Source organism: Tupaia chinensis, unplaced genomic scaffold (assembly GCF_000334495.1).
Source record: "Tupaia chinensis unplaced genomic scaffold, TupChi_1.0 Scaffold000225_1, whole genome shotgun sequence".
NCBI classification, from domain to species: Eukaryota; Metazoa; Chordata; class Mammalia; order Scandentia; family Tupaiidae; genus Tupaia; species Tupaia belangeri.
In genome coordinates, this window is record NW_006159700.1 from 4,675,515 (window position 1) to 4,688,945 (window position 13,431).

The 13,431-nt window shown below is 37.5% G+C and overlaps 1 pseudogene; it reads right to left on the minus strand.

The window, feature by feature from the left end:
* Positions 1-1,555, minus strand: part of LOC102502923 (eukaryotic peptide chain release factor subunit 1-like) — a 61,553-nt pseudogene extending 59,998 nt beyond the window's left edge.
* Positions 1,556-13,431: the final 11,876 nt, after the last annotated feature.

Consider the following 13,431-nt stretch of genomic DNA (forward strand, 5'->3'; position numbering starts at 1 on the left):
TATATATATATACACACACATATATACATATATATATTTGTAAATGAATGTATAAAATACTATCTCTGTCATATAACTAAACCCATTTATCTTTAAATTTATTTGGTATAAAATGAAGTATAAATGGATTTTTTTATCATAAAATGTGTATAAGCTATATAGTGCGTGCATATATCTCCACTACAAATATCTTGATCAACTTAACAATTATTTAAATTTTATTTCATTTTAATTTCTTTTATACATTCAATCACAAGTACCACTTACCTTGTAAAGTGAAGGTTCCAACATGAATGCATTTATCACCAGTTCAATTGGGGATACGGTTTTTTGATTCAAAATTACATCAATGAGTACTACTAGGCAACACGAAAACTTCCCCAAGCAAAAGTCTTTTTAAAGATGCCACCAGATCCCACTTGGAAGAGTCCAGATCCTCTAATAACCTGGGGAAGAGGGATTCTCTCTGTGCTTACTCCTACATGTCTGGTTTGGATCCCCTCTCAATGCATATGACCTGCACACCATGAGCTGGCATCAGGTGCTGAAGGGCCAATCCCAGACATCTTCTGAATATTCAGAATCAACAAGGAAGAACAAGAGATGAAAGAAGCCAGCTAAAGTTAACATCAGCACTTGGAGAGGCATCAACACCTTGTCCAATGATGCCCCCCCCCAAAAAAAAATGTTGACAGAGTGAACAAGGAACTGACCTCTGAAAATCAGTTTCTTGCCATATGTGCAAAACTTAGTGCAAAGTCTATGATACTTTGTTGCATCCTGATATACTGGTTTCTGTCCCTTCCACCATCTACTGCCTTAAACAATTATTCTTTGGAGCTATATCTCTGTGATTTTTCTCTGAATTACTTGTTGTATTCATTTGTTATCCATAAGAATCTCATGTTGTCCACCCCCTCCTCCTAGATGGGAGAAAGTCATGTTGGCTTTTACAACAAGAAAATGGGATATGTGAGGGTATGCAGCCTAACCACAGGAGACAATTACCAGAATTCCTCATTAATTACTCACTTGAGCTGGCTGACACATGCTTAATATGTTAGGGGCACTATGGAAACATCCGTGGGATACTGGAAACATCCCAACCCTGGCTAGGTCATGTGATGCTTGTCCTATATAATATTTATGGCTTGCAGATTATCCTCTTTGATGTATACTCCTAGGAGGTGCAGAGGAATGGCATAAGTAATCTGGCTTGACCTATGACGCATAACATGATATTAAGGATCACACATGATAGTTACAACGTATACACTAAAATGCTTATCTCTAACTGTAAAACTTCAACTGCATCCTTGAAGGAATGCAAAACCGTTCACTGTGCCTGGTAAAATGTATAAATAAAGAAGCTCAGCATGACTGAGCAGCACAGCTTTTCTGTGTTCACCTCCATCTCTGCTCTGTATCTTTCTTTTTTCTAACCTTTTCCTTCACAGGATCAAGCCTCGGGGTGAACACTGACAGTATTACCATCCAGAGAGATGTTACCATTAAGCTTGGCAGCAGACGCCAACAGGAATACTGTACACGCCATCATCAAGAGGTAATAACTCATTTCTCTGTCCCACAAATGTCTTGCCTCTCAATTTTTCTCCTTAATATTTTTCCTCAGACTCTCCTCCTTCTTCCACCCTGTTCCCACACTGTATCTGGTATCTATAACCATTTTCTATTTTTCTATATCCTCTAGTAATCCAGTTAGCTGAAAAAGTGCTTGCATATCAACGTTTATTGTTGCGTTATTCACAATTGCTAAGACATAGAACTAACCCAAATATTCATGGACAGAGGAAGGGTTTGAGAAAGTGTGGCACATATACTCTATGGAATACTACTCAGCCATAAAAAAAGACCCTGTCTTTTAACAGAAAGTGGATGAATATGGAAGATTTACTGCTGAGTGAAGCAAGCCAGGCTATAAGGGAGAGACAGTGTATGTCTCTATTTAATATATACCAACTTAACGATTTAAATCAGTTCTCAAATTATGTGTAATGGACTAAAATGTTAGTAATAAAGTCTAAACTTAAAAATGTGTGATCTCTGTAAATTTTCCAATGGAATCTTAAATGGAGGGGTTATCTTTCCAGTATTGATAGATTGCTACTTTATTAAATAGTCATCAATATCAATGATAGACAACTGCCTGAAAGACATCTTTGTTGTTTTACTTACATCTTACTTCTTTTTTCTTTCTTTCTTTCCTTTTTTTTTTTTTTCCTAGAGGGTGCTTTCATTTTCTAGAGAACGATTCAGAGAGAGAAAGAAATAGGGAGAAATAACTCACTTAGGAAATATTCACACTGTAATTCCTTCTCCTCCATCTGTCAATTCTTCTGGGATTATGGGCACATAATCATATGCACCAGGCCTATTTTGCAAGTTGACAGGTATAGGACTTCAACTGCCTAGTAGACCGTGTGGGATCTGGCTGCCCTAACCACCAGGCCAAGAAACTGGCCACTTACATCTTACATTTATTTATTTTTCTTAATTTGCTAGAGAGCATATGTATTCATCCAGGGAGTGAGAGAGAGAGAAGGCACTCTGTCATGGGGAATGGTCATGCTGTAATCTCTTCTCCTTCCTCTCTCTCCTTGGAGATTTTGAACACACTGGGACATACAACCAGCATGTTTCTTAAGAAATTAGTCTAGTACTCATTCCAGGTGGTCTGCCATGTGGGATCCAGGTTAACCACCAAACCACAGGTTGCGTCACATCATACTTTTTAATGTAGCTCAAAATATCAACCAATGTTCATGTCAGAACTATATTTAGAAAGCTAACAGATAAACAGCAGCAAACCACTGACTGTTTATGATAGCTGAGCTAAGTGGGCTGGACACTGCAATCTCTAATTCTACATCTATACCAACTGATCTGCTTTGCAGTTATGAGTTGATCTTCCAGGCACAGCTGTTGGCTGTTATATCTATCCTTGGTCACATAAAGAGATATTAACTGAATTCTGTCATTACTGGAAAACATAACACAGAATACATGGTTTATTGATATGAATAACTCATAGCTTCAAAGTCACTGTTCCAAAATTAAATCCATTTTTTTGCTAAGCCTTTATGTAAATGATATGTAATTGCTTTTTATACATGATCTATTTATATATTTACATGTTTTGTATATATTTAAAGATAATTCACATATTTAAAGAGCTATCTCTTCTCCAGTTCTATTGACCATTATTAAGAGTTGTAAGTTTTTATTTACATATTCTATCATTGAGTGTTTTTTTCTAATCTAAAAAATGCTTGAGGGCATGTCTTCCCAAAGAGAGAGAGAGAGAGAGAGAGAGAAAGTGAGAAAGAAATCTGTTGGGGTGATGGTTACAACACAATCCATTCTCTTCTATTTCTCTTGGGATTTTGGACATTGATGCATACATACCCAGCATTCCCCCACATCCACAAGTGGCAGGGTCTGAGACTCAAACTATGCAGTTAGACATGTGCAATCAGTTTCCCATACAACTGGCTGGCCCAAGTGTCTTTTTTACTGAACTATCCTGACTGTGTTCCCTATTAAAATATAGATGCCAATGAAATACCTCTAGCTAGCTATGTATTATGAGGATGGGGGAAAACTTAAAAAATTAAAATGCAAACACCTAGACACATATACATAGTAAATAGCTTTTGTAACTGCAATATTTACTTAAAAGTTTGCAGTAGTTTATAGGAATGATTTGTTATTCATTTGGTGTATGGAAATTGTATTTAACATTTGACAGGTGATGCAAAACCTTTGAAATAGGAAATGGTGAATATGTGTCAGCTGAGGATACTTCGGAGGGAGCCAGGGGACATTTTATACTACGGGAGCAGCAGAGTGAAGAGTCTGATGGTGGGGCAGAGAGTGTCCAGCTGTGAATTGGCAAAGTTCAAGTGCTGTTGGTGCCAGTGGTTGTGGCAGGGAGCATCCCTCTGGAAAAGGGCCAATGACTGTGCAATCTATGGCTTTGCTCCTGCCACAACCATGGATTCCAACTTTACTATTGATTCTCTCAGTTTCCCTGTGGCAGTTCCACTTTTATATGTAGGTTTACTAGAGTTAGACCTTGCCTCTTGATTTGTTTTGACATCAAAATCCCCACTGTTTTGATTAATTGGTATAACATTTTCACATTTAAAGAACTAATATCCTCTACCATATAGGAGTTCTTTCTTTTCTGACCACTACTATTATGTCTTTCAAGATTCCTATTCTTTTTTAAATTTGTTTCATATAAAAACTTGAAATGGATATAGAGATAACTTGAGGTTTTGTACCCATGAGAAATAAAAGGATGATGGGTCTCTAGACAACGAATCTTCTTCACAAAGGATATGAAAATTATCTCTCTCTCTCTCTCTCTATCTATCTATCTATCACCTATCTATATCTATGGCTAAGACTACACTAAAAACATATGGGGTACTCGGGAACCAGCAGTTAGTGTAATGGCTATGTTGCTGGACTCCATGTAGTCAACCACGGTTTGTGTCCCAGACCCGGTGGCTTAAAACTCATGCTGGGCGCATGTGCGTGCGTGCCCAAGATCCCGAGAGGAGAATGGAGGAGAAGGGATTGCGGCATGACCATCCTCCCTGGGGGGTGATTTCTCGCTTTCTGTCTCTATGTCTCTCTCTCTCTCTGTCTGGTGAGTGCATGCGCCCTATAGCGAAAACTTCTCAAAAAAAAATATGGAGTATTCTAACAAAAGGAATGGACAGAATACACATAGTGATCATTATTAGGCATAAAAGGATTTAGCTCTACATTGAAGAAAAGAACCTTTCTATTCTTTTCTTTCTTTCTTTCTTTCTTTTCTTTTTTTTTTTTTTTATAGATTTTTGCTATAAGGCATGTGCACTCAACAGGAAGACAGAGACACAGAATGTGAGAAATAACAGAAAGTGAGAAATAACCCACCCCTCTGGGGAGGGATGGTCATGCCGCAATCCTTTCTCTTCCATTCTTCTCTTGGGATCTAAGGACACCCGTGTACAGCATGAGCCAGCTGGGTCTGGGACTCAAACTGCAGTTGACTATGTGGGAGTCCAGTGACATAACTATTATGCCATTTGCTTGTCCCCATTCCTATTCTTTATCATACCTTGCATTTTAACAATATGTAGTATTTTATTACCATCCTGTTTCCACCTTTCTAAAGATGAATGACATTGGAAACTAAGCATTTGTTATAACCAAATGTTTTCTAAGTCAAGAGAGATTTGAATACTAATATACATAAAGTTTAACGAGCATTTTCAAATTACTAACTATATTAAAGTTAATACTCTCTTTTGACTGTGTTTCAATTCAAGTAATCAATCCCCTCAACTAGTAAATTGGGCATTTTATTTCAATTATTTATCTAGTTCAGACAAGCACAGGTCTTTAACAAAATAATTATTTATAATAGAAACCTGATGAGCTGGAATATTAGAATTTGCCAACTTAGTTGTAGACATTAACTCTATCTTTGTCTAATAAGTGAGTAGACTTACACAAATCAGAAAGAGCTCAATGACAAGATGAAGTGCTGAATTTATGTTTTCAGATCAGCAATTTGCAAAATGGGAAAAATAAAAGGATTACTGTGCTTTGGTATTAAAGGCACTTCTTGAGAACAGTGAAAGAAAATGTAATATTTGCCAAAAATTTATAATTCAAAGCAGGGTATGTTCCTTAAATAGAGCAAAATTAAACATATATTTGAGATGTGTTATCTGCAGTTTGAAGGAGCAAATAACATGGATGACAAAGAATGTCTATATCATGCAGCACAGTAAAAGGACAATTCCAGAGGAGAAGAAATAGCTGTTTTCTAATTGTTGAGATAACATGAAGAATGCAATTAAGCGGGGGCTTCAGATGACTTTGGGTTGCAGGTTTCATTCAATCTGTGCCTTGATGGAATCGGGTACAAATAATTAACACTTTAATAGTTTATAGGGGTTATTATGAGTTAGATGTTGTTCTGTGTTATACACATGAACACGTGCACATATATATCTACAGTCATTAAATGTTCATAATTTTGAGTTTGATGCTGTTATTAATCCCAGTGTTCAAATAACAAAACTGAGGTAATAAAAGAAACTTGCCCACGAACACACAGCCCACAGCTAGCCCTGCAAACTGGCTCCAGACCCAGTACCTTTCATTCCAAGTCTATTCTAAGATCAACTGCTCTGCTCACAGCTCTGCTAAAATGGTGATCTTACAGAGAACGTTTCTTAATCATTAAGCTCTATTATCTTTTCAAATTCCGAAAGAGAGAGAGAGAAAGAGATAAACTAAGGACATCAATTTGGAGCTTTATGCAAAAATTCAAACTGACTGAGATGCCCTCTTCTGAGTTTGAGTTAAAAAATACACAAATATTAGCCAGTCAGTAGTGGAGATTCTCGCTGAATTGCCAGGATATAGAGAAGAATCTGAAAGTGGATCATAGGAAGAAAATATAAACAGGATCAGGAATATGGTTGGCAGAGAAAGATATAGAGAACATAGCAGACCAATGAGGAACCAGAGACGCTAGAGCAAAAAGAGCTAGCAAGAATATCTCATCCTATTTCAAGTAGCATGTATCCTTATAACAGAAGAGAGAAGCTGAGAGTGTCACTTTCTGTTTGCATCTCATCATGAATTATATCACTGGGAGTAGCTGAGAGTTTTCAAATAGAAAGAGGAAATGGTCCCAATATAGTGACACATTGTGAGAAGACACAGCAGAGAACTTAAATAGGAATGGGCAAGACTAAGAACAAGATGTTCATCATAGACTACTATGGCTATGAAAGAGTAATGTTGGGACCAGGTACTGCTGCAGCAGTGAAGCAACCAGACCCACTTGAAAATGGCCTGGGTTGTACCCATCTCTGGTCTTGCTGTAACTGAGAGTGAATTGTAGTATCAGGACCCTGTTTGGGGGCGAGTAAGTGGTGTGATGGTGAAGATACTCACATGGCCCACTGTTCTTTGCCCCCTAAACCTGGAAGCTGACAGGTATTTGTGTGTGTGTGTGTGTACCCAAAACCCCAAGAGGAGAATGGAGGAGAAGGGATTGCAGCATGAACATCCCCCTTTGGGAAGGAGGGGGATGATTTTTCACTTTGCCTCTCTGTCTCTCTGTTTCTTTCTAGTGAGTGCATGCATCCTTTGGCAAAAATCTTTTTAAAATGCCTGCTAGGATGCCTGTCTCTCTGTCTCTGTCTCTACTTTTCTTTCATGGAAGAAATAAATAAACATTTAAAAAGAACAGTGTCAAGAACAGCAGATGGTGTAATGGTTGAGTTGCTGGAATCCCTCGTGGCCGATCATGGTTTGAGTCCCTACCTAGTGGTTTGAAAGTTACATCGGGCACATGTGTGTGCACAAAATCCTGAGAAGAAAGGGGAAGAGAAGAGATTGTGGTGTGGCTATTCCCCTCCCAGGGGATGATTTCTTGCTTTCTGTGTCTGTTTCACTCTGTCTCTCTTGCAAGCACACATCCCCAATAGCAAAAATCTCTCTTAAAAAAAAAAAAAAAAAAGAGCAGTGTCATTAAAAGTAAATCAGAAAATGATTATAAGTACATTGTTCATATGCCAACTTATTACTTCACTCATTTGCTCATTTATTCTCATACTTCTTTAGAAATATACATTTACTGATGGTTTCTGGAACTACCAAGATAAACATCGAAGTCTTTACCCTCATAGAATACATCTGGTGAAGGGTATCTTTTTTAAGGTAAACAATGCATAAAAGGTTGGAGGATGTGGAAGGAGATGTCTAACATTTTGTAAAGTGCCATGAGTACAACGCTTATAACAAGAAAAAAAAAATGATGGTAAAATAGTTCAAGAATTACTTTCTAGAAATCTATGAGGAGGTATGTTCAGATGGGAAAAAATAGATGACCTATAACATTAATAACCTATCCTTTAAAACTTTTTAAATTGACAAAATAAATCGCGTGTATTTATCTTGTACATGATGCTTTATAATACTTACACATTATGAAATGGCTCAATCAAGAAAATTAACACGTGTATATATGATTTCACATACTTATTTTTTTTTTTGTGATAAGAACACTTAAAATTTACTTTCCTGGCACTTTTAAAAATACAATACATTGTGTCCATAATTGGTCTTCTCTTTCCCAATTTCCTATTTCCATTGGAAATGGAACATGGAATTGAAGGCCTGTTAAATGAATGCTACTACTAAGCCAAGAAATACCTCTGAAAGGCTTACATTAGCTAGAAAGGATGAAATAAAGAATTCTCAGGTCTTCTAAAGGCATGTCTAAGTTCAAGCAAGTAATGGCTGTTTGGACCTCAAATACACTGATTCTGACCTCTGTTGGAAAAAGACAATTTAGCTGACAGGTAAAAGCAGTTGAGTACGAGATCTAGAGCAGGAAGCCCGATAATCTGCTTCAACACCAAAAGCCCCTACTTGGCCCTCTCAGTCTAAGTACTTCCTAGGCATGACCACAGTCCTGGCAGTCAACACTTATGTGGGAGAGACAGCCCGAAGGAAAAAGGGGAGAGAACCAAAGAGCAGTTTGGTGTGTTCTTTTTATCTCATGAAAACAAAAATGTCCTTACATTGACAGGGTGCGAAGATACTGATTGCTTAAATGTCCCTCAGCAGAGAGAAGCTTCGGCCATCTCCTTTTACCTTGATTACTTCTCAAACATTCCTGCACTTCCTTCTTAGCATGAAAGAGTGATTATGTATCCCAAAAGGAAGAATTTCTCAACGAATTTGGAAAATGTTACATACCTCTTCAAGATTCCCATACACATTAACAAAAAAAGTAAAGAAGTCCGAAGTACAGAATGTTATTAACTTATTTTCCAAAACTTATTTGATAATAAACTTTATTTATATATCCTGTTACCAAATCATGGAAAACACTTCAGAAAATACTGCAGGAAAAGAAGAGATCATAGAAGTTTTCTAAGACTTTTCCTTATTCTTCAATGACATATGTTATTTATAAGTGTGCACTTCTAAAGAGAATATGTTTTCCCAAAATATATATTAGTGCTCAACAAATTGTCAGTGAGTAAATATCATTGTCTCTGCTGTGAATATTTTCTTATAATGCTATGATAGTGGGAGTAGGTAACCACGTGATATCTTCAAAACTGTATTCCATAAGTGGCTGGTCATTATAACTGAAAATAAACATATCAGAATTTGAAAGAAGGCCCCACTGTTGTCAGGGTCAAGATAGCCTATAAAACCATGACACTAAAACTTGACCCCTTTTCTCAAAAATCAATAACTTCAGTAGGGAAAATGATAGTTGGGGTTGTTTACTGTATTTAAAGATAGGTTAATATTTTCTTTTTAAGTTTTTGCCATAGGATGCATGTGTGCATTGGAAAGAGACAGAGAGGGGAAAAGTGAGAAATCACTCCCCAGAGGAGATGGTCAAGCTACAATCCTTTCTCCTCCATTTTTGGGCATGCAGTCATAAGCATCTGGTATGATTTTCAAGCCTCCAGGTCAGTACTCAAACAGCGGTCAACCATGTGGGAGTCCAACACCTTAACTACCATGCTGTCCACTCGCCCCTAGGTTATTCCTGATTGTTTTCGTCTCTAAATCCCACAGTTTAACCTATCAGGTTATACTGCTTATTATATCCATATATATATTTAAAATTCTTTGACTAGTTTTCATTTTGCTGACCCTATCCCAGTCTCAGCCATACCATCTTGCTCCTAGCCTTCAGCAATAGTCTTTATATATTGGTGTCTATTTCTATCAGTAATTTTTCTCCACAAAATAGCCAGAGTTTCACTTTCTAAATATAAATTAGATTATGTTGTACTCTTGCATCAAGTTCTTAAAATAACTTCTCTTTGAGCTTAAAATAAAATCCAAATTACTTTGGTCTATAAGTCCCTGTATGGTTCACTCCTGCTTTCCTAAGACCTAGTGAAGCTGACTCACCAGAGGTGAAGCCTAGGACTCCATTTTTAATATGATGCCAATAGTCACAACAGAATTATCCATTTCTTCAGCGTTGACATTCTTCTAATTCCTTAATTTCTTACTTTCTCAATTATGGATTGAAGTGACTTATAAATTTTGTCACTGGGAACAGCAGTTGGCATAATGGTTACATGGCTGGACTCTCATGTAGTCAACTATGGTTTTAGTCACAGACCTGGCAGATTAAAACTCAAGCCAGGGAGCATGTGTATGCATGCCCAAGATCCTGAGAGGAGAATGGAGGAAAAGGGAATGTGGCGTGGCCATTCTCCCTGGAGGAAGTGATTACTTGCTTTCTGTCTCTTATCTCTCTTTCTCTCTGGTGAGTGTATGCACCCTATAGCTAAGATCTCTCAAAAAACAAAAAAAGTTTTGTCACCTGCAGACAGAGAGACTGCAATTGGGCCAGTGACCAATGGAAACCATCATTGTTCTCTTTGAATATTGTGTCTCTGTTATGCCTTTTCTTTTTCTTTCTTTTTTCCTCTTTCTTTATTTCCTTTCTTTCTTTTTTAAGTTTTGTTTTTTTTTTTTTTTGAGAGGTTTTTACTATAGGGTGTGTGTGCTTGCCAGAAAGACAAAGAGAGACAGAGAGACAGAAAGCGAGAAATCACCCCCCAGGGGGGTTGGCCACTCTGCAGTCCCTTCTCCTCCATTCTTCCCTTGAATCTTGGGCACACACACACAAGCATCTGGCATAAATTTAAGGTACTGAGTTCAGGACTCAAACCACAGTTGACTACATGGGAGTCCAGTGACATAGCCATTATGCCGACTACAGGGCCCGTTTTCTTCCTTCCTTCTTTCTTTTCTTTCCTTCTTTTCTCTCTTCCTTTCTTTTTCTTTTTTTCTTTTTCTTTCTCTTTCTTTCTTTTCTTTTCCTTTCTCTCTCTTTCTTTCTTTCCTTTTTCTTTTTCTCTCTCTTTCTCTCTCTCTCTCTTTCTTTTCTTTTCTTTCATTTTTGCTATAGGTCACATTCACTCACCAGAGAGAGACAGAGAAAGAGATAGAGGTGGAAAGTGTCACTCTTGGGAACCAGCAGTTAGCATGATGGTTATGTCATTGGACTCCCATGTAGTCGACCGCGGTTCGCGTCCTGGACCCGGTGGCTTAAAACTCAGGCTGGGTGTGTGTGCGTGCATGCCCAAGGTCCCAAGAGGAGAATGGAGGAGAAGGGATTGTGGTGTGGCCATCCCCCCTGGGGGGGGATTTCTTGCTTTTTGTCTCTCTGTCTCTCTCTGTCTGGCGAGCGCACCCGCCCTATAGCAAAAACCTCTCCAAAAAAAAGAAAAGAAAAGAAAAGAAAGTGTCACTCTTCCCCCACAGGAGGAATGACCACACCACAATCCCTTCTCCTAAAGTCTCCTCTGGTGATTTGGGGAATGCATGTAACACATCAGGCATGGTTTTCAAGATGGCTGGTCCAGTACTTGAACTATGCAACTAACCATGTGGGAATTAACTCCTTAACCTCCATACCAACTGCTGACCATCCTCTGCACCTTTTCAACTCAGAACCTGAGCCTCCTTTGAGTATCTGTATCTTCCTCCTGCTTCTGCTCTCATAGTTGCTGTTGTCACATGACCTGTATTTCTAGAGTATCTGCCGCAGCATCTGGATGTCTGTTGTTATTTATTCACAACACTGGGGATGCCCTGGGCCTTGGCAGAAAGGAAATCTTGACTCAGTGCACATTCCCAAATTTAGGAACTAAGCATCAAAGACCAAGTCATTGCCTTGTAACTGAATGTCGTGATTGATCCAGTCAGAAGTTTTGGGTTATTTCATGTTGGTGATAACCTTAGCCCAGAGGCATTCTTATCTGTAGAGTTCTACGCCCCCTCCCCTAATACACACATACATGCACTCAGTACTTCATATGTGTGCATTTGTGCAAACATACTTTCTAACCCCAAAAAGTCCTAAAATATTTTAACTCTGAGGGGTTTAGTATAAAGTTACCATTTCAAGTTACAAATACAAAATCTGTTTTCTGGAAGAGGTTGGTAATAGAGATCACCCATTTTTGTGGTGACTTGGGAATGATAGTACAAGTGTTAAATTATTATTACTGTAGCTATGATATTTGCCTGGCTTTTCTAAGGACATTAGGTTTCCCACACCAAAACCATATTCAAATGCATAATGTGAAAGTAATTTTAAAAACCAAGGTATTACTAATGGTGGATTTCAGCAAGAGCAGGCTAGGCAAAAATTCTAGAGCATAATATGGCTGGGTATAGACTCTCTCTTCTCACTCACTATCACACACTCTCTATATATAGATATGTTATGTCTGAGTTTAATTAACAAAGGAGTGTAGTGGTTGTCCCAGACTTTGACAGATGGAAAAAAAAGTCCTGGAAAAATAGATTTCATGAGATTAAGATATTTTAAAAATTGAAACAAAAAAAATCTTAACTTTAGGATTATAATTACCTGAAATAAAAATTTTGAAGAAAATTAAAATGTTAAAACTTTAAGGCAATTGGAATCAGCGGATCGCATAATGGTTATGTTGCTGAAATCCAACATAGTCAACCATGGTTTGAATCCCAGACCTAGTTACTTAAGTTTCATGCTGGGTGTGTGTGCATGCATGTCCAAAATCCCAAGAGGAGAATGGAGGAGAAGGGATTGCAGCATGGCCATTCACCCTGGGAGGTGATTTCTTGCTTTCTGTCTCTCTATCTCTCCCTGTCTCTCTATTGAGTGAGCACACCCTATAGCAAAAATGTCTCTTTAAAAAAAGTTTAAGGCAATGTAATTTTCTTTATTTAATGCATGAAGTTTCCACCTATAAATTTTGCTCAGTATCTATAATTTTGTTTCATGAATACTAACTCAACTAAATAATAATGTTCAGTTTATATGTTCTAATAGCCAAAGAAGAAGCTCTTTTCAAAGGTAATTTTATACATTTTCAAAGGTCTGAAATTTTCAATGTTGCTTTAGGATTTTTTTCTGCATTTGTCATCAAATATTATTAGCACATCTATTTGGGATTCTCTTGCACTTACATTTGTCGTTTGTACATACATATTTATGACACCGATTTGATTAATGATCTTTCTTTTATCTTCCAAGAGTTTATAGACAGAATAATATATTGACAAGGCTCTTGAGTTTGGGATGAGAACATACTGTGTATACATTTTTGAGGCCAATGAACATTTTTAGTCATAGAACTTTCTGATATTTTTAATGACTGGTATTTAAAATGCTTAATTTTTCAAATTATTTCAACCACAATGATGATGGTAAAATAACGATAATTGCTGCAGTTGTTTTTGTTGATTCAGATGCTCGCATTAAATCTATTTATGTCCAATCTCTTGGAAGGAATGTGGTCTGATCATTTCTTATCAAGTAAACAGGGTCTTTATTGGAAAAGCCAAATAACA